We start from the raw sequence: 20,860 nt of genomic DNA, 5'->3' as shown, positions 1-20,860 counted from the left end.
TATATTTAGTGTCCAGCTCCGTGGTCTGAGTCTGCCGCTGGAGCTCGCCAACATGCGCATGCGCAGCCTCCGACCCGGAGGTGCGGAGGCCCATATCTGCAGCAAAAGTTGCTGGTGTTACGCCGGGTCCCTGATAGCCCCCTGCAGCGCTGGGAATATGTGGCCCTTTCACGCCTGTTTTTCTGGTGTGGATGTCCAGTTTTGAAACCAGCGTGGGGACATAGTCCCAAAAATAGAGAATCCAACCCATGGACGGCGAGCAGAACAGCTGAATTTGTTTTGGATCACCCCAACACAGGACATGTTTACAGAACCTTTCACAAACACAGGACATGTTTACAGAACCTTCCACAAACACAGGGCGTGTTTATAGAACCTTTCACAAACACTGCGCATTCCAAAGTTCCACTTGATGTATAGTCACTGTTGCAACATTGGAAATGCAGAATGCCAAAGCCAATTTTCTCAAAACCAGCTCCCACAAGTAAAGGGCAATGTAATAATGACCAGATCATCTGTTTTATGATGTTTCTCGAGCGATCAATATTGGCCAAGGCACCAAAATGAGCTCTCCTTGTTTACCGCAAGAGAGGGCAGACAGAGCCTCGGTTAAACACCTCGGGCAGGATTTTCCATTGGCTGACGCCAAAAGCGGGAAAAGCGATTGGGTGGAGAATAAGTTCCGATGGCAAAATTTGATTTGACGCCAAATCGCAATTCTTCGTCACCTCGACAGTGGCGTCAGTGCGGTTCAGCACCGTGTGCTTTTACAAATCGAGAAACGGGCGTCATGGTTGCTGAGGGAGAGAGAGGGGGCATGGAAAGTATCCAACATCGCCATAGTTTGCTGACAGTCGGGGGGTGCCGACAGTGCCGCTGGTCGGGGGGCTTTTGCCAGGGCTGGGGGCTGGCCAGGAGGTGGGCTGTGGGGTCGGGGTAAACGGGCATGGAACACCCTTGGCGCAGCTGGAAAGGCAGCCATGTAGTTACGCACACCGCTGACAGCCATGGGTCCGATAGGTCCCCCCCCCACAACCAGGCCACCCCCTCAGGTGCCCTCTGGCCTCAGCCGACCCATCAGCTGCGGGTGCGCTCCAGCACAACCAGCTGGGATCATTGCGTGTGGGGATTGTAATGTTTATGTGCGGCTGTAGCTTGTCAACCTACTGAGTGTCAATCTCAGACCCGGTGAATCCCACACCGTTTTCCATTGGAATCGATTGTGTTCCACGTAGCACTGGTGCTAGCCCCTCCACAGCTGCTGAATCGGTCCAGGTGCAGCACCAGCTTTGCTGCTGTGGAACTCCACAAATTATGCACCGGCATCAACACCTGGTCTCAGATACGGAGAATGCCACCCAACACCACCCACACTGCTGCACTCCTGCAATGCGGGACGGGAGTTTTAGCTGTAATGTTTTGCGCTCATGTGGGACTTGAATCCTGAACCTTCATGAAGTCGAGGCGGGAGTCCTACACACTATACCACAGCAGACACTTAACACACTGGGCCAAATGGGCTCCTTCTCGGCTACAGAGTTATTTAAATGTACTTGGTTTGAACAGGAAAGGTAATCTGCCCGGGTTTATGCCTCCCCTCTTGTTCTCCACTTTTATCTCTCCCAGCCTTGAGAATTGCAACAGTTGCCTTGACTCAGATAATGAACATGAGGCTCTTTGGCTTCGATGCTACATTAATGGGGGTGTCTGGCCTCAGGTAGTGGTGAGCGCAAAGAAATGGATGACCACTGAATGGAGGTGATTGGATTACGTTGAAATGGTGACAATATCCGCCGGGTAGAAACAGATAGTGAGAGCAGAAACACACCCACCGTTATTCCGACTCAACTATCATAAAAAATCGCGAATTATATTGTCCCATCAAACACAACAAAGAGACCATCACTCCATTACACTGAGTCTGAAATCAAATTGGACACCCTACAGCTCCGAGCTAGCTCAGTCTCTGAAACCCTGCCACCAATTCCTGTTCTGAAAGCACCTTACAGGAGACTGAGCCACGAATAATGTTTGACTGTTGGAAGAAAGGCAGCTTACGTAAAGATATTTTGAGCCTGGCATGAATGATGGGATGCAAGCGCAGGGGCAGCGAGGGAGAAGCCAACACACACAGGAAGGTTGGCGGTGAGAACAGCAGCAAGAGCGTGAGCAGAATTTGACACCAAGCCAGAAAATTTGATATTTGGACAGGGAACCAGAATTTTGGTCAAGGAGATAGGTTTTAATAATCATAATAATAATCTTTATTAGTGTCACAAGTAGGCTTACACTAACACTGCAATGAGGTTACTGTGAAAAGCCCCGAGTCGCCACACTCCAGCGCCTGTTCGGGTACACAGAGGGAGAATTCAGAATGTCCAATTCATCTAACAGCACGTCTTTCGGGACTTGTGGGAGGAAACCGGAGCACCCGGAGGAAACCCACGCAGACACGGGGAGAACGTGCAGACACCGCACAGACAGTGACCCAAGCCGGGAATCGAACCCGGGGGGGGCCGTGGTGCTGTCATGCAACAGTGCTAACCCCTGTGCTACCGTGCCGCCCTATGTTCCTATGATTCGATCAGATAGCAGTTTCGCGACTCTATATCCTTCCTAATATTCCAATAATGGAAAACGAGGGGACACAATCTCAACATTTCAATGCTGCAATTCCCAGACTGTGTGGGAGCATCAGGACGGGGGTCAGGTTCGCACTTTGGTGGCAGAATTCACCAATCCCCGAGCGCCACTGAATGCTCTATCATCGACACAAGGAGGATTGCCCACCACCCACCCACCCGCCCACTCCCCCTCCCCTCTGTGAGGTACCAGAGTGTGAGATGCCGCTGGAAGTGTCCTCTTGCAGGAGTCAGCTACGCCAGGAGACTAGGGAAGCAGCATGGAACCGGAGGATCTGTGAACTTGGTCGTAAGTATTCCGTGCCCTCCTGACAGCCCATTCCCAGCTGTGTTGTCAGCTGTGCTGTGGCAGCTTTCTCTACCCTTGGACACGAGCTTATTGTTAATAAGTTTGAGTCTAATTGAGATAGCCAGTAAAAATAGCTCCAGAAATGAATTCACCACTGATCATAACAGAATGCTAATTGGCTCTTCATTTTCCTGTAAGGTTTCTTTGTCTTTTATAAAGGCCTCACTGTACAACAGACACTTTTTACCAATGTGTCAGTGCTGTCCCCTGCTGATCGGTTGCTTTCCCATAGTCACCTTCTCCCTGCTAGAGGTTGTTGACTCTCCAGAATGATCCAGGAATCTTCAGCAATTGGAAATTAATCCCGGAACAATGCTGTGACCAACACTCAGGGGGGAAAAAACATAAGAGCTCCTTCACTTTCAATGCTTTCCCTTTTTACGAAGATATTGCAGACTGGGGCAGGGGGGTGGGGCGGGGGTGGGGGGTGGGGGGGGGGGGCGGTATTGGGGAGAGATGAGAAATAGCTCAGTCAAGATCAATCCGATTGGATGAGAAAGATTCTGCTCCCTTTCCAACTGGCCTTGGGAAGGCAGCATACCCAGAGGATGGACCATTGGTGGGAATGTGAAGGAATGGGATAGTATGAGGTGGAAGATCATGACCCATCCAGAATTGGCAACCTGACTTTCTGTAGAGCACCAGCAGGTTCTGATGCAGCGGCCTGACTTTGGGCAGTGCATGACGGTTATCACTTGAATGAATGAGCTTCCTGTAGATAGAGGTCCCAAACCCCCCAGGAACGATCAGCAGTAGGACTTGTCTTGTCCTGCGTGACGTGAACACATCTGCCTGTGGTTGCTTTGCTAATTGCCCTGACACGGTTCGCATTGAAATAATAAAGTTGCATCACAAAGCGAGTACATGAACTTCCTTTGCGTCAACACCGGAATTTTTTCCAAAGATTGGAAATCACTTTTTCTTTACCTCACGTGTAAAACATGGCTACCGATGGATGGAACCCCTGATGATGCATTCCCCCCGCAATGGGGGGAATCAAAATTTCTTATCAAAATCCCCCAAACCTTTGGCCCGTGGCTGCTCAATAATTACAGTCACCAGTTTTGTAAGTTGAAACACGATTGCTGTTTATTTATCACCAGAAAGAATATGAAATATACAGTAAACAAAGTTGCTTAATGTTGAGGTAGTGCCTGACTCCCCTTTAACTGCCCCACCCTCTATACACACACACAAGACAGACAAACACAGAAGTGGTGAAGGGGTGAAAAAATAATAAGGTTTAAGGTGAAAAGAGAAGAGTTCTCGCTTCAGATATGAGTCCTTCAGTGTATGAGTGTGGATTAAAGTCTCTGGAATACAGCATGTAAAGATCTTCTTTGCAGCTCAGCAGTTTATCTTACTCATAGTTTGTCCAGGAGAAGCCTCTGGCTTCACATCCGTCTGCTCTTAGAGAGTGAGATCTGGGGCGGGATTTTCCAACCCCCCGCTGGGTCGGAGAATCGCCGGGGGCTGGCGTGAAACCCGCCCCCGCCGGCCGCCGAATTCTCCGGAACCGGATATTCGGCGGGGGCGGGAATCGCGCCGCGCCGGTCGGCGTGGCCCCCCCCCCAGCTATTCTCCAACATGCGATGGGCCGAAGTCCTGCTCCTGTTATGCCAGTCCCGCCGGCGTGAATCAAACCACCTATCTTACTGGCGGGACTGGCGGCGCGGGCGGGCTCCGGGGTCCTGGAGGGGGGGTGCGGGGCGATCTGTCCCCGGGGGGGGTCCCCCACGGTGGCCTGGCCCACGATCGATGCCCACTGATCCGCGGGCGAGCCTGTGCCATGGGGGCACTCTTTTCCCTCCGCGTCGGCCATAGCCTTCACCATGGCCAACGCGTAAGAGACCCCCCTGCGCATGCGCGGGTTGACGTCAGCAGCCGCTGACGCTTCCGCGCATGCGCGGCCCCCCGCCAGCCGGCGAAGTCCTTTCGGCCCCGGCTGGCGTGGCGCCAAAGGCCTTCCACGCTAGCTGGTGGAGCGGAAACCAATCCGGCGTGGGCCTAGCCCCTCAAGGTGAGGGCTTGGCCCCTAAAGGTGTGGAGAAATCCGCACCTTTGGGGCGGCCCGACGCCGGAGTGGTTCCCGCCACTCCATCCCGCCGGGACCCCCCGCCCCGCCGGGTAAGGAGAATCCCGCCCCAGATTCTGGTCTCTGCATCACTTCAGCCTCTTTTTGCAGAGAGATAGTTGTCAGATTCTGGATTCCACTTGCACACCTTCCCTGGAGAAAAAGAAATAGAAAGAGAGAGAGAGAGAGAGAGATAGAAGCTACTCACAGTGGCCTCCTGGTGAGGATTTACTGGATTTTCCTGGAGTGGGTTGGACAGATTCCTCCATCCAACTGGCAGGATTGAATGTGAAATGAGAAAACCTGCCTTGTAACTCTGATAAACATATCAGTGGGGCCAGAACCCATCAGCAACGTCCACCTGGCAGGACGCAGACATTTGAGTCAATTCATTAGCCACTAGCCAAGTCCATCAAAGCGGGTCATCACTGACGTCCGCTGCTGATGCAATCCTCTGCCTGAATTTAAAGGCAAGGGCCACCTACAAGCTGCTTTGCCTTGAAGTCATACGCTGACTCAAAGTCACAGGTGCATCACTCATCCATGGATCAAAATGTTCATCGCAAAATATAAAAGAAAGGGGAAATAGGGGAATAAACAGGAAACAAGCAGGAGGGACCCTTACAAACTCAATTCCTCAAATGATGCATGTGTACCCCCCCACCCCCTGCAGTGCTGCACTCAATTCTTCGAATGGTACATTCCTCCCTCGTGCTGCACTCGAATCCCTGCATTCCAGGCTTGCTGGTGAAACCTGAATCTATGGCTCTATCAGCCTTTTCAGGAGGATGTTAAATTCTCATTTGAAGACAAGAAAGAGAATTCCCCCAGCATTCCGAATAAGATTTGTCACTCAATCAACACCCCTCGAAAAAAAAACCCAGATGATCTAATTATCATTTTACTGCTTTTTGTCGGGACTGGCAATGGTCAAATTGTCTGCCAGGTTTCCTATGTTACAACAGTGACTACTGGTCCAAAAGCATTTCATTGGCTGTGAAAGACTTTATGACACTTTGAAGATTTTGCCCATATGCAGCAAGACCTGGACAACATTCAAGCTTGAGATAATAGTGGCAATCAACATTAGCGCCACACAGGCAATGACCATCTCCAATAAGAGAGAATCCAACCATCATCCTTTGACATTCAATGGCATGGCCATTGTCGAATACCCACTAGCAATATCCTGGGGTTGCCATTGGCCAGAAACTGAACTGGACTAGCCATATAAATTCTGATGCTACAAGGACAGGTCAGAGGCTCGGAATTCTGTGAAGAGTTACTGACCCCCCCTGACTCCCCAACGTCCGTCCGTTATCTACAAGGCATAAGTCAGGAGTGTGATGGAATACTCGCCACTTGCCTGTGCCATCAAAACACAAGAAGCTGGACACCATCCAGGAAAAGGCAGCCAGCTTGCTTGGCACCCCAATCATCACCTTCAATTTCCATTACCTCCATCCCTGATGCACAGTGTGCACCATCTGCAAGATATGCTGAACCAACTCACCAAGGCTCCTTCGACCGAACCTTCCAACCCCACGACCTCTGCCACCCACAAGGACAAGGGCAGCAGGTACATGGGAACACCAAGCCAAATGCCATCCTGACTTGGAACTGTATTACCAATCCCTCAACCTCGCTGAGTCAAAATCCTGGAATGCCTTCACTGACAGCACTGTGGGTGTAAAAACACCACATGAACTGCAGCAGCTCAGGAAGACGCCTCACCACCACCTTCTCTTGGCAACTAAGGACGAGGAACAACAATGGTGCCCTAGCCAGCGACACACACGTCCGTCATGGAATAAAAAGAAATTGTGAAAAGCACTAAGCAAATGCAAAGATAAAAGCAAATTACTACACATGGTGGAATCTGAAACAAAAGGTTGGACAATCTCAGCAGGTCTGACAGCTTCTGTGGAGAGAGAACAGAACAAACATTTTGAGTCTGGATGATTCTTTGTCAAAGCCCCAGTTGTTTATTCACTGCAGACAAAATAATATAAAAATCCAGCCTCTGCGGCTGAATATATAAATGCAGTCTGCCTTTTTCTAGTCTGCATGGTGCTTTTGTTGTCTTGAATGGGACTTGTGAGCTTGTGCACAAAGCTGAAGGTGAAAGCATTATGAAGCAAAGTCCTGGCTTCTTCCTAACCTGCTCACTCTGCCTTCAAATTCTTTCCTTTCCATTAACACATTCTCTCTGATGTTACCGCTTCGGTCTGCACTCGTATTTATTTTGCCTTGATTACTGCCCTGCTTTGATTTACATTTATTTTCCTCAACCTTCTGCTTCAAAAATAATTAAATAAGTCAAGGAACTCAGCGGCCGAGGCAAAAAGCTCCTTGAATTTTTACAATATTTTGTCTCCAGTGAATAACTGACGGGAGCTTGCTGCCATGGCAACTGCATGGTGCGGAAAGGTTTGTTTTAAGAATCCAATTGGCTGTTTTTGACTCGCCAATCGCAAATAGCATTGCAGAGATAATTTGGGGAAATAATTGGTCCCTGGTTACCTGCTCTTGGAATGATACAAGGACACATTCCACCACCAATGTACACTAACAGCAGTGTGCACGATCTAGAAGATGCACTGTAGCATCCCACCAAGCCCCCTTTTGACAGCACCTTCCCAAACTGCGAACTCCACCACCTGGGAGGTTGAGGGCAGCAAACGCAATGGAACACCATCACCTGCAAATTTCCTTCCGTGCCACACACCATCCTGGCTGTCACTGGGTCAAATCCCTGCCACTGCCTTCCTAACAGCACTGTGGGTGTACCTACGCCACAGGGGCTGCAGCGGTTCGAGAAGGGGGCTCTCCACCAACTTCCCAAAAGGCAGTTAGCGGTCAGCAGCAACTGGTATCAATACTCACATCCAATGAAAGAATTTTTATAAACGAGGATTGTCATCCCTGAAATTTAGAGTGTTAAAGAGTGGTTTGCTCGAAGAACTTAAGATATTAAGAGGAACAGATATTGTCGATAAGCCCGAACTTTATTGTTGGGTGTCTAGGACAATCGGGAAAATAGCCCAAACTTTAGAACTGTCATGCAAGAGTGCCTTTAAGAACTGGATGTTTAAGCAATGTACCTTTAAGAAAACAGTGATGCCATAGAGTGGGTGGAGCTCAGCTCAGGTCAGCCATTTAGCAGTTTTGTTTTGCAGTTTAGTTTTGCAGTTTGCAGGAAGAAAGCAAGGTGCTGGAGCTGAAGTCACCCAAGCTAATATATCTCTGCCATTCTACAGAAAATATATATATCGTTTAACCTGGTGTGATACTGTTTAAAGGTGTGAAGTCTCTTGGAAGTTTGAAGGAACATTTTAAGGAGTTATTTACTGTTGCAATATTTTCTGAGTTATCTTTGAAGTAAGGGGTGTTAAGAGATCCAATGTTTATTTAAGAGGTTAAGTTGAGTTCCTGGAATAAACAGTGTCTTGTGTTTAAAAACCCACGTGCCCATAATTGTAATTCCACACCTAGGGGAAAAGCCGTGTGCTCGGAAAAGCAACAAATACATTAAAGGGAGAGGTTGGTTGAACTCCATGATACATTTTGGGGTTCTGAAAACGCCTCGCCCATAACAAGTACCATTGCTTTCAGGATTAAAATTAGTAAAATATTCTTCATGCAAAGAAGCATTGAACTCTCTGCCATATATATATATATTTAGATGTTTCCTGTACTGAACGCTAATTTTTTTATCCAAGCTAACAATGACACTTCAGTTCCATTAATTTCATTAACTCGTTTTAGGAGTTAATTTGTCAGATGCTTTCTTAAAATCCGTATATACAACATTCATTGCATTCCCAGGAAATGTCGGAAAATGTCTGCAGGTCTGACAGCATCTGTGGAGAGAGAACAGAGCTAACATTTCAAGTCGAATGACCCTTCGTCAGAGCTCTGACATGCTCAATGATTCCTGTCCTTATTAATCTTTCTAATTCTTCTTCAACTTTCGGCCTCATGGCTGACGGTACCCTTCTATGTTTGAGACATTTGGGTGGGTTGTCTGGCTCGATGTTTAGGTGTAGGTCAACTGCAGTCATAGAGCCTTGTGAATCTTTGAACACCTTCTCATACTTCTTCAGCAGTCTTACAAGTTGCTCTTTAAATCCACTAATTGGTTTATTGTTTTCCAGGTAACCCTGACCTTAGCCATGCTCTACCAAATAGAAGGGTTCCATGGACAATGTGAAGAGGCCACATCTCCGTCTTCCCATTTGCATCTTCTTTCACCATAATGTACCTTTTAGTGGTACGACCTCTTCAGTGAACATCCTTAGGATCACATTTGATTGTTTTAAAGGCAGATGCCTCAGCTTTTGATGGTCAATTGTCTCAGGTATCAGCAATACTTCTGCGCCCATATCCACTTCCATTTTAATTTCATGACCTTCAAGTTTTGGATATGCTCAAAAACATTGTTGATCACTCTGCATTGATAAGACACTGCACTTAAGCTCTTGTAATAGATCTGTTTTGCTGTCTTTTCTGTGATCAGGATCTTCATCTGCTGATTTGTGGACCCGACTAGTTTGTCTAATTGTGTTGTTCTTCTTCCTCTTCCTTGGTGTAGAATAAGTTTTCTGAGCCCAACGAACCTTGGCAAGATGATCCTTCTTGCCACAGTTCTTGCATGTATTCTACTTACTCCAGCATTCCACCGCTGAGTGTCCAAGCTGAGCACTGCAGTGACATGGTTGCATCTTTGCAGCCCTGTTCCTTGAGATATCCATTTTGTGGATCTTCGTTCCAGCCCCTAACTGTGAAACCTCTCTTGCAGCAAGCCGCATCGATGTGGCAGCTCCCACAGCAGCTTCCACAACAGCTTCCAGAATTAAATCACTTACAGTAAGCAGCTTCCTCTGATTAGCTTCACAGCACAGTCCACAAACTAGCCTGTCTCGAAGAGTATCATTAAATGTTGTATCAATTTCACAATATCTGGCTAATCTTATTAAAGATGCTATAAACTGTAAAATGGTTTCACCTCCTTCCTGACTAGGGCCGTGGACTTGGAACCTTTCCACACTCAGTAACAGTTTAGGAGAGAGTTCACTGAAGGACTTGGCTCTTGGTTTTCTCGGGGAGGCGGGGCGGGATTCACGTCGCCCCCCCGGGGATTGTACGACCCGGCGGAGGGTCGGAGAATCCCACCCCTAGGATTTACACTTCCTCCCTCCCGACTGTGTTGGAAAGTACGGCACTAACAATCCCTGACCAAGGGAACACGATTCTGTTTACAGTTAACAGCCAGATGAGCTGAGAAAGGTTGTGACCTTTAGGTCCTCCGGTGTCTGATTAGCTATTAAAAATAATTAGAATCTTTCTTCGCATGAATACCATGTTTCATAATCCTCATCAAACGTATCCGTGGCGCCCATTTTTCCTCCCATTTTTGGATCCTGACTCCGACAGCGGGATTCTCCGGAATCAGCGCGATGGCCCGACGGCGGCATTAAAAATGGCGCGAACCACTCCGGCGTCGGGCCGACCGTAAGTAGCGGAATCCTCCGCACTTACCAGGAGGATGCTGGAGGGGTTGGCGCTGCGCCAGCCGGTACCGAAGGGACTGCACAGGCTAGCGCATGGGCCAAAGGGCCGGTGTGATCCCGCGCATGCACGGAGCTGCCGGCGTATTCTGGCACATGCCTCCAGGGGCCGGCGCAGAAGGAAGGAGTGCCCCCACGGCACAAGCCCGCCCGCATATCGGTGGGCCCTGTTCGCGGGCCAGGCCACCGTGTCCTCCCCCCCTCCCCTGGGGTCGGATCCCTCCGCGCCCCCCCCGAGGACCGTCCCAGCCAACTTACCTGCCAGGTTCCGCCCTGTGCAACTATGTCTAATCCATGTCGGTGGGACTGGCCAAAAACCGACGGCTGCTCAGCCCATCGGGGCCTGGAGAATTGCCGGGGGGGGGGCCGCTGCCAATGGCCCCCGACTGGCGTGCCATGAACCCTGCCCCGCCTGGCGCCGGAGTATACGGCATCCGGTGTCAGGGCGGGATTCGCGCTGCCCCCCGGGTATTGTCCGACCCGGCGGGGGTCGGAGAATCCCGCCTCTAGGTTCTACACTTCCTCCCTCCCTACGGTGTTGGAAAGTATGGCACTAACAATCCCCTGAACAAGCAACAAAGAACTCTTTCCCCTTTTTGCCTGAGGATTTCAACTTTTCGCCCGAGTTGTGGCCCGTGCAGAGTCGGCAGATTTTGAAATCCGCGTTCCCAGCAGTCTGTGCAGCCCCGCCACCTGCGCGGTTCCTGCGGCCCAGACCCACTCACGTCATCGCAAACAAGTCTTCCCCCAATGTCGGCCTTCTTACTCACAGTTTCTGTTGAAAACTTTTGTTCAACCTTCACATTGGCGGCAGTGCTTCGCCTGATGTCTATGTGTGCGCGAGTCCGGTCCGAGAATCTCCCGTTGCTCCCGATGCCGTCCCACAGTTAGTCGCCGAAAATCTTCTTTCCAGCGATTTTTCTGCCTCAATCCTCGTCGCCACTTTTCCCTCCTGTTAGATTTTGTTGATGCCACAAAGAGAAAGATATGGAGGTGCTCACACTTGGGATTCTTGTAAAACACCATGAGAGGTTTATTAAGGATGTTGCTCAATACAATCAAGTGGTGATCTGTCCAAAGCCCGCACAAAAACTCTGCTGACGTCATTACACGTCACGTGACGCAGAACCAGCAAGAATGTATTCCCAGATACATAACAATATTCAATAGGGGTATCCTATCCAGGGTATGATTCATTGAAGGAACGTTGTTCTTTGTGCAATTTAATTCAACCAAAGGAAAACGACAACATTGAATTATCATCTACAAAGGTACAGATCACTACAGGAAATCTCCAGCCACCGTGCAAGTCAGTCGACACTTGAAAGAAACTCAAAGGGTGGGATTTTCCGTTGGCTGATGCCAAAATCACAAAACGCGATTAGGCGGAGAATAGGGAATAGGTTCCGACGCTAAAATCGTGACGGGTGCTGATTTGACGCCAAATCGCAATTCTCTGTCACCTTGACAGCGGCATCAATGAGGTCTGGAACGCGCATACAGTAAACATTGTTTGCATGTCATTAGCAGGCACTACGCGGTATTCTCCACAATGCTCCGCCTCCGCGGGGCCGAGTTCCCGATGGTGCGGTTCACTCGATCTTTTAAAAATCATGAAACCGGTGTCGTGGCTGCTGAGGGAGAGGGGGGGGGGGGGGGGGGGGCTACGGAAAGTGATAAACATCGCCCTAGTTTGCTGACAGTCATACTGTTGGCCATGGGGCGTCTGCCAGGGCTAGGGGGGGGGGGGGGGGAGTAGCGGGGGTGGGGTGGGGGGGTGTCCCGCCTGTTGGCTGTGGGGTCAGGGTGGACGGAACACCATTGCCGCAGTCGGAAAGGCGGCCATGTAGCTGCGCACGCCACCAACAGCCCACTGCGAACGTTGGGCCACGGGTCGTTTAGGTCCCCCCCCCCCAGGGCACGGGTGAAATGTTGCCACTTCCCACAGATAAAGATTGGCAGATTGGAGTCTGCTATGTGGGGGGGAGGGGGGGGGCAGACTCGGTGAAAGACTGGCCTCTGTGACCTGCCATTTTGTTCAAGCTGTGAAATAGGGAATAAAACGAAAACAGCCCCCAGTCCTCACAATGTCGCTATGCTCAATTCATGCCGTATCATGCCCCTCACCCACCACTCTTTGACCGATATCCCCCATATAAACTCACCCAGTATCCACAACAGGCGGAACTCAGGACCTATGCTGAGATTAAATAAAGTTCTTAAATGTCTATTGATTAATTCACCATTTCAAAAAGAATCACCCTCATCAATTAAAAAAAACATATTCACTACTATTTAATAGTCTTTAATGCCTTTAAAGCTAGCATTTGTATTAATAACCCCTTTTTAAAGACTTTACAATCACTTGGAACTTTCAACCAAAGTATGAACTGACAGGTTGTGAAATCAATCCTGTAGCACTAATCCTATTACAGTATTCCTCAGACGTATGTCAACAGACAGAATTAAATATCAAGCACTGATTTTTTTTTAACAGCGGATTTTTAAATAATATTTAAAGTACAGGAGATTTAAATTGCTTGACAGCTTGACAGTTCCCTCTGACAGCTCTGTTAACAGTTCTTTTGACAGCTCCAATAAGCTTGACAGTACCAATGAGATTATTCACTTTTTACGCACATTCAAGTCTACTTTTAAAAATGCCAAATGGTGCTTGCATTCTCTCAAAGGGAACCTACCTTTTCCAAAGGTTCACGTGACCATATGCAAAAGGGTATCTTGCTTTTCCAAAAGGGCATCCGACCTCTCCAAAGAATTCTGACATCCCCCAACCAGATCTAAAGTGCACAAGTGATGTTTTAGACATTCCACTCGTGAAAGTCAGATCTGATTGAGGCTGTTGCACTTTAGCATGCACAGCTGCCTCTGAGAACCATGGACGTGCTACTTAGATCAGTGTTTTTCAAGTGTTTTTCCTTGGACCCACTTTTGCCAACCAGCCGTCCTTCGGGACCTACGCCGGCTGACATCCGCGACACACGCCTGCTGACCTTTGCGACCCATGTTGGCTGACCTTCATGATCCATGCTGGCCGACATTTGTAACACACCGTACGTTCATTTACCTTTCATACGAAAGGGGAGCTTGCTTGGTCCTTACGATCTCACTCCAATCAGGATCACAGAAGGAGAGGGCTTTGTGCATATCAGGTGCAGACTTCAACCAGTTCCTTTGTGCCATCTTTATCCTTGTGAGAATAGAAAATTCAACCTCGCACATGTAGGCTATCATGAATGGCATTAGGATGTTTTACTCAGCACTGGATACACCTGGGAGATGCTTCACCAGAAGACTGATAGCCTGATGGGCTTTCAATGTGCTTTCATCGGTCAGGTACAACAGTGTAAGAAAATGTGAAAAAGGAGGAGAATAAAAATATTTTTTAAAAAAAAGGTACAACAGTGTAATCTTTTAATTTGGAGTCAGCTGTCCGGTTATAACTGACGCCGGGTTCTCAACCTCGAAAGAATTTTTCGGCCACCACTTCTCTTCCAAAATCTGAAACCTCTCCTCTCACCCTGTCATTGCCAGTACATCCCTGTTGGTGCAGACTCGATGGGACAAATGGCCTCTTTCTGCATTGTAGGGATTACATGATGGTGAGAAAATGGCTGGCAAGGGGACCAATGGTGACAGGAAGAAAATCGCATTTACACAATGAGTGTTTAGGATGTGGAATTCAGGGCCTGAGAGGGTGGTCAATCGAGAATCAACTTTGGCTTTTCAAAGAGAATTGGATAAGTAACTGAAGAGAAAACATGCAGCGGCATTCTCTGATCCTGAGGCTAAGTGTTGATGCCGTCGTAAACGGCGTCTCGTTTCTCGACGGCGTCAATATGCCCTCAGGGCCAGCGACTCTGACCCCTACAGGGGGCCAGCACGGCACTGGAGTGACCCACGCCGCTCCAGCTGCCGGTCCCGGCGTCAAATGGGCGTCGCGGGGTCCGTGCATGCGCAGTGGGGCCGGCGCCAACGGGCGCATGAGCAGGGAGACCGGCACAATTGCTGCACATGCGCGGTGGCTCCCTTCTCCGCGCCGGCCCCAACATGGCTTAGGGCTACAGGTGCCGGCGCGGAACAAAAGAGGCCCCCAGCCCAAGAGGCCGGCCCGCTGATCAGTAGGCCCCGATCGCGGGCCAGGCCACAGCGGAGGCCCCCCCCCCCCTGGGGTCGGACCCCCCCCCCCGCCCCAGGCCGCCCCCAGATGCATCCACGCCGAAAGTCCCGCCAGCTAAGAGCAGGTGTGGACGGCGCCGGTGGGACCCGGCTTTTTTAGCCTGGCCGCTCGGCCCACCCTGGACCGAGAATCGCCGGGGGGTGGGGGGGGGGGGGGGAGGCCCCGTAGAGCGGCCCCGACCGGCGCCGTGCCGACCGCGCCGACTCCGGTGGCGCCGATTCTCCGCTCTCCGGAGAATCGGCGGACCGGTGTTGGAGTGGCGTGGCGGGGTTTGCGCCGGTCCTGGCGATTCTCCGGCCCAGCCCCGTGGTGAGAGAATCCTGCCCATGTTCTTTCAGTGAACTGGAACAGAGTTGACCAGCCGAATGGCTCCTTCCTATACTGTAACCAGTCTATGATTCAACCAATCCCTCCTGTGATCATGAAAGGAATGAAGGAGGACTTTTATATGTTTACAGTTGTTAAGGCATGGACTGCCCTACCAGTAAGAGTGCTAGAAGCAGAGGTCATGACAGCTTTCAAGAACAATGTGCAGTTTCATAGTACCGCGAATGTAAAAAAAAGACATTCGCTCTGCAGTGGGGTAATCAGAAAACTAAATGCTAAGCCAAGTGAGGAGATATTCTGAAGAGTGACTCGGATGATTGGTCAAATAGATGGGTTTAAGTGGAGTTGCATGTAGCAGAGAAGTTTAAGTTAAACTGATGCAGGTTTTCTGTAATGAAAAGGGTCGAGGGAAGGGCAGAGGAATGGAGCTCCGGTAGCTCATTCAGGCAATGGAATGCCTCCTCCGGTGCTGTAAAAAGTCCATGATTTTAAGTCCCACTCTCCTACCTTTTGTTATTCTGTGCCATCGTTAAGGACTCGTGGAGCCACGTAAAGTACCAGTTACATGCTGCGCAAAGATCCATTTGTCGATCCCATTAAACCCAGCCTCAAAAGAAAAAACCCACGCTGCACCAATTTGACAATCCCGTTGCCACACTAGTCATCCTATTTGAAGTTGCAAATCAGTGGCTGAATTACAGGGAATTTAGTACTGTGGCCTCACACTGGGGCTGAGAATGCCTTGACGGGCTTCACTTAGGATTCCTCTCGGCGACTGATAAACCTTGTGAGGAAGTTTCACCGGAACTTTGAAGGAAGCTTCACTCACCCGAGGCATAGCTGAAGGAACACCTACCTGCAATTGGACAAGGCAGTGTACAGATAGATCAATCATTTCCCCTGTCTGAGAGCTAGAATGACAAGCATGCAAATGTGAACAAAGGGACCTTCAATCACCCTTAACTGGACCAGGATAGAGAGTGTTCCACTTGATAGGAAACTGCGGTACATTAGTGAGAGCTGCAAAGCTGTAAGCGGAATACAGAGGCAGCATTGGGCAGGGAGAAAAAAAAACCAAGTCTCTTGGTTGGAGGCCCCAGATGAAGAGAATTTCAAAGGAGGCTTTTGTATCCTGTTAGAAAACAAAAGCAGGGGGCGACACAGTGGCACAGTGGATTGCACTGCTGCCTCACGGCACTGAGGGCCCGGGTTCGATCCCAGTCCCGGGTCACTGTCTGTGTGGAGTTTGCACATTCTCCCCCAGTCTATGTGTTTCTCACCCCTGTGGTATTATCAGGACTATCAGAACTGTAAGGTTTAATGAAGTGTTGCGAATTGCCACTAGAGGGAGCTACAGTTACAACTATATAAGGCAGTGATGCTAAGCCTTGTGGAAGAGTGTGTGCAGGAGTTAGTTCGTGAGAGTCAGAAGTACAGATAGTGTAAGGGACAGCAGATCATAGTTTGAATCAGTAGTGAGATTAGTTGTAGATGAGTGTAGTTTAGATGTTATTAATCAACTGAATATTCTTTAGGAGTAGGTGTCGAAGCCAAGTTGATAGTGTTAATAAATTTATAGCTTTGTTTAAGTCAAAGCTATTTTGTGGTCTTTGTGAACACTACGCCAACCATCCTGAAATAAGCAACACAAAGAACACCACAACCTGCACAACCCAAAAAGATGTGCAGGGTAGATGAATTGGCCATGCTAAATTGCCCCTTAAATGGAAAAAAAGGGGCGGGATTCTCCGCCGGCGGGATTCTCCGTTTTGCCGGCGCCGGGGGGTTTCCCGGCGGCGTGGGGCTGCCCCACAATGGGAAACCCCATTGACCGGCCGACGTCACGGAGAATCTGGCGGGTCGGGGGCAGAAAAGTGGCGGGGCAGAGAATCCAGCCCAGGGATTGGGTACTCTAAATTTTTTCTGAAATTAAAAAGAAAACAAAGCAGGGCCAGCTGATAAAAGACAAGTGGAGTAGTCCTTGCCCCCTAATGCAAAATACGATTGTTCAAGTAAGATGTCAAAAATAGGCTGTACATCACAAATAATGATCAAGTTTTACCTACTTTCATCTTATTTTGTTTCCTCTTTTCAAACGTTCTGTCACTGACAGTATGCAATGTGTAATAAACCTCATGAAGAAGCAACATCAATTGGCCAAACCTGCTTGCTTCTGCCAATCAGCTGCTTCATATATTTTTTGATGGGATGTGGGCTTCGCTGGCTAGGCCAGCATTTATTACCCATCCCTAATTGCCCTTGAGAAGGTGGTGTCGAGCTGCCTTCTTGTAGGTAAGTAAAGTCGCCACAGTCCCAGGTGACCATAGGGTGCTTTCCCCTTTGAGGAGGGGGGGGGAGGGAGAGCTGACCGAGGGTGATTTCACCTGAGGGTCACCACACCTCAGGCGAGGGACAAGGTTGAGAAGGTGGGGCCTTCATGAATAACCTCAGCCGGTACGGGGATTGAACCCACGCTGTTGACCTTCACGAACCAGCTGTCCAGCCAACTGAGATGGTTGTAGGTGCATCCACAGTGCTGTTAGGGAGAAGTTCCAGGATTTTTCAGCCAGCGACAGGGAATGAACAGCGATATATTTCCAAGTCAGGATGGTGAGTGGTGGCCATGGTCCGTCAACCAAAAAAAAATGATCTGAGGTGGAGATAGAATGTAGAGAATGGTTTGTGAGGCCCAGCCTTTATACCCAGGAGACACCAGCTCTGTAGGCTAAGTTATCAGAGAAGGCCACTGCAGCAGATTCTACAAATGGCTTAAAGAGCCAACTGTTTCTAGAGAGAGAAGAGGATTGAAGGTTAATATTAGAAGCACGTAAGTGAGCCTCAATCGAATTAAAATAGTCATGTTGGACTTTTAACACATTTACAAGTTTCAGTGTTTGCTGTATGTGAGGTCAAAGGGGTAAATCCAATTCAAAAATGGTCTTGGCCAGCACTATCTCTGGGAACACGCTTTTGTTCTGTGGCAGCAACAAACAAGACACATAACTGGCTTATGCAATCAGACCGAGTCAATGCTATAATGAGAAACATGCCCTGGATTAGTTTTCTTTGTTTATTTCAAAGCCTTTGTTGAAAAACCAATTAAGTCAAATTGCTTGGTGGCTGAAACAGCTAACTTGAAATGTTAGCACATACAAGTTGACAGACTGTGGAATAAACTATTCTCTGACTGGGAGATGTATCCCATGCCATAGACGATCACTTTGATTGCTCGGTTTTAGTTTTAACAAGGTATCCAAACTCTTGAGTGAGAGGGATGAGTTGACACAGCCGGAATATGAATTGCCTATTTGCATCGCAATTCATACCTATCGTGTTTAATACTCGTAGTTAAAAAGGGATCCTTGGGTGCAGTTATGTTCTTGTTAAGGTGTGCAATGTAGCAGGGGCGATGGAAATAAATTTCTGCATTCCAACCTGGAACCTATGCAACCAGCAGAAGGAGGAAACGTTCATCTGTTAGCCTGTTAAACTGGAACCGTGGATCACAGAAGAAAGGGCAGTGTGTCTGTCCAATGTGCTGCATTATCCTGATTTTGATTATATATCATTTATTCCTTTTCTATCATTAATTTTAAGTTGTGTTTGATTAGGTGCGGTCTCATAGATTCTTACCCATTTGTAGGATTCATTGAGATGCTTTTGGTGGAAAGAGTTTATATTTACAAATTTAGATAGAAACATCATGCCTTACAAAAATTAACCTCTTAGCATAATACTATAGAGAGGTTACAGTTCAGGAGGCCAATTGGGCCCTTTGTGTCTGCCCTGGCTCTCTGTAAGAGCAATTCGGCTAGCCCCACTACCTCACCTTTTCCGTGTAGCCTTCTACATTTATTTTCTCTTCAGACAATTGTTTGAATCCCTTTTTGAACACATTGATTGAACCAGCCTCCACCACACTGTCAGGCAGTGCATTCCAATCCTAATCACTTGCTGCGTGAAAGGATTTCCCTCATGTCAACCTCTGGCTCTTTTGTCCATAAACTTAAATCGATGCCCTCTGGTTCTCGATTGTGCCAATGAGGACAGCTCCTCACTGTCTGTCCGGGACCCCTCGTCATTCTGAACATCTCTGCCAAATCGCCTCTCATTTTCGGAGCCCCGATCTCGAATAAGAAACGAAGAACAATGACCCACCCCCACCACCACGCAAACGCGGAACCCTCACGACACGCAAAAGGGCAACCGCCCCACAGGTGCAAGGGGAACAACATCCCACATGCACAAGAGGAACACCCCCCAATGGAACTCCCCAGAGGGTTAGGGGTCCCCATTAGCACTGTTCCCTACACAACGGGCAGTGTTAGGGTACCAGGCTGCCAAGGGGAAGTGACAGGAGGTAGAGCCCGGGGGTGGGGGGGGGGGGTGGGCAGAGCCAGTGTTCCACGGGGCAGTGTCAGGGGGCAGTGCCAGTGTATCAGGGGGCAGTGCCAGGGGCCAAGGCAGTGCTGAAGTTAAGTGTCAGGCTGCCAAACGGTAGGGTCAGAGGCAGTGCCAGTGTGCCGGGGCAGTGGCAGAGGTCAGGGGGAAGTGCCAGGGTACTGACCGTCCATGACCCTACCGGGGGGCGGGGGGGGGGGGGCGGGGATGAGTTTACCATATCTACCCCCGGCAAGTACCCTTCACCTGGTTCGCATTTTTAAAAAGCAGTTGTAAACCTTGCCAACTGACGTTATGCCGGCAAGGGAGGAATGTCGGAATGTGGGGTGAGGATACGGCGAGAAAGCCCTTTATGAGATGTTAATTTATTGAAATGAGGTTCCCGGCCTTTCTGGGTGGGAACCTCTTTAAGTCACCGGCAAGCGGCAGGGAAAATCAGAAAATGGGACTTTGCCAGCGAGAATCCCGTTTTCTGACTCATATTTTGCACTCACTTTGCTGTTTGCACAGGTGCAAAATCGTGGCCAAAAACTCAGCCACAAAAATTAACTCAAGAAGCTAAGGATGGTAAAAGATTAAAAGAAAAGGTTTTAAGAAAAGTAACAAACCTGAGGATTGGGAGTGTTTTGGAAGCTGGCAAAGATCCACCAAAATTTTGATAAAGGGGAATAATAGAACATGAGAGTAAACTAGCCAGAAATACGAATACAGATTGGAAAAATATTAAAAAAGGAAGAGAGTAGCTAAAGTAAATTTTGGTCCCTTAGAAGCAGAGACAGGAGAAATTATCATGAGGAATGAGGGATTGGCTGAGGCATTAAACAATTATCGTGAGTCTGTCTTCGCAATAGAAGATGCAAGTTTTATACCCCAAAAGGCATTTGATAATGTGCCACACAAAACTGCTTCTGGGATCAAAAGCAGACAATTCCCTGGGGCCTGATGGCCTACTTCGTAGCATCTTAAATGAAATGGCAGCAGAAATAGTGGAGGCATTGGTTATAATATTCCAAAATTCCCTGGATTTTGGAAACGTTCTAGTGGATTGGAAAAAGGCTAATGTAATGCATCTGTTCAAAAAGGAAGAAAGTAGGTAACTATAGACCAGTTAATTTAATGTCTGTTGTTGGGAAACTGTTGGAATCCATTATTAAGGAAGTCCTAATGGGACATTTGAAAAGTCAAGGCACAATCCATCGGAGTCAGCATGATTTTATGAAGGGTGAATCGTATTTGATTAATTTGCTGGAGTTCTTCGAAGACCTAACAAACAAAGTCAAGAATGGGGATCCTGTAGAT

The sequence above is a fragment of the Scyliorhinus torazame genome, chromosome 13 (assembly GCF_047496885.1).
Source record: "Scyliorhinus torazame isolate Kashiwa2021f chromosome 13, sScyTor2.1, whole genome shotgun sequence".
Taxonomy (NCBI): domain Eukaryota; kingdom Metazoa; phylum Chordata; class Chondrichthyes; order Carcharhiniformes; family Scyliorhinidae; genus Scyliorhinus; species Scyliorhinus torazame.
Note: the sequence above shows the minus strand (reverse complement) of the source record.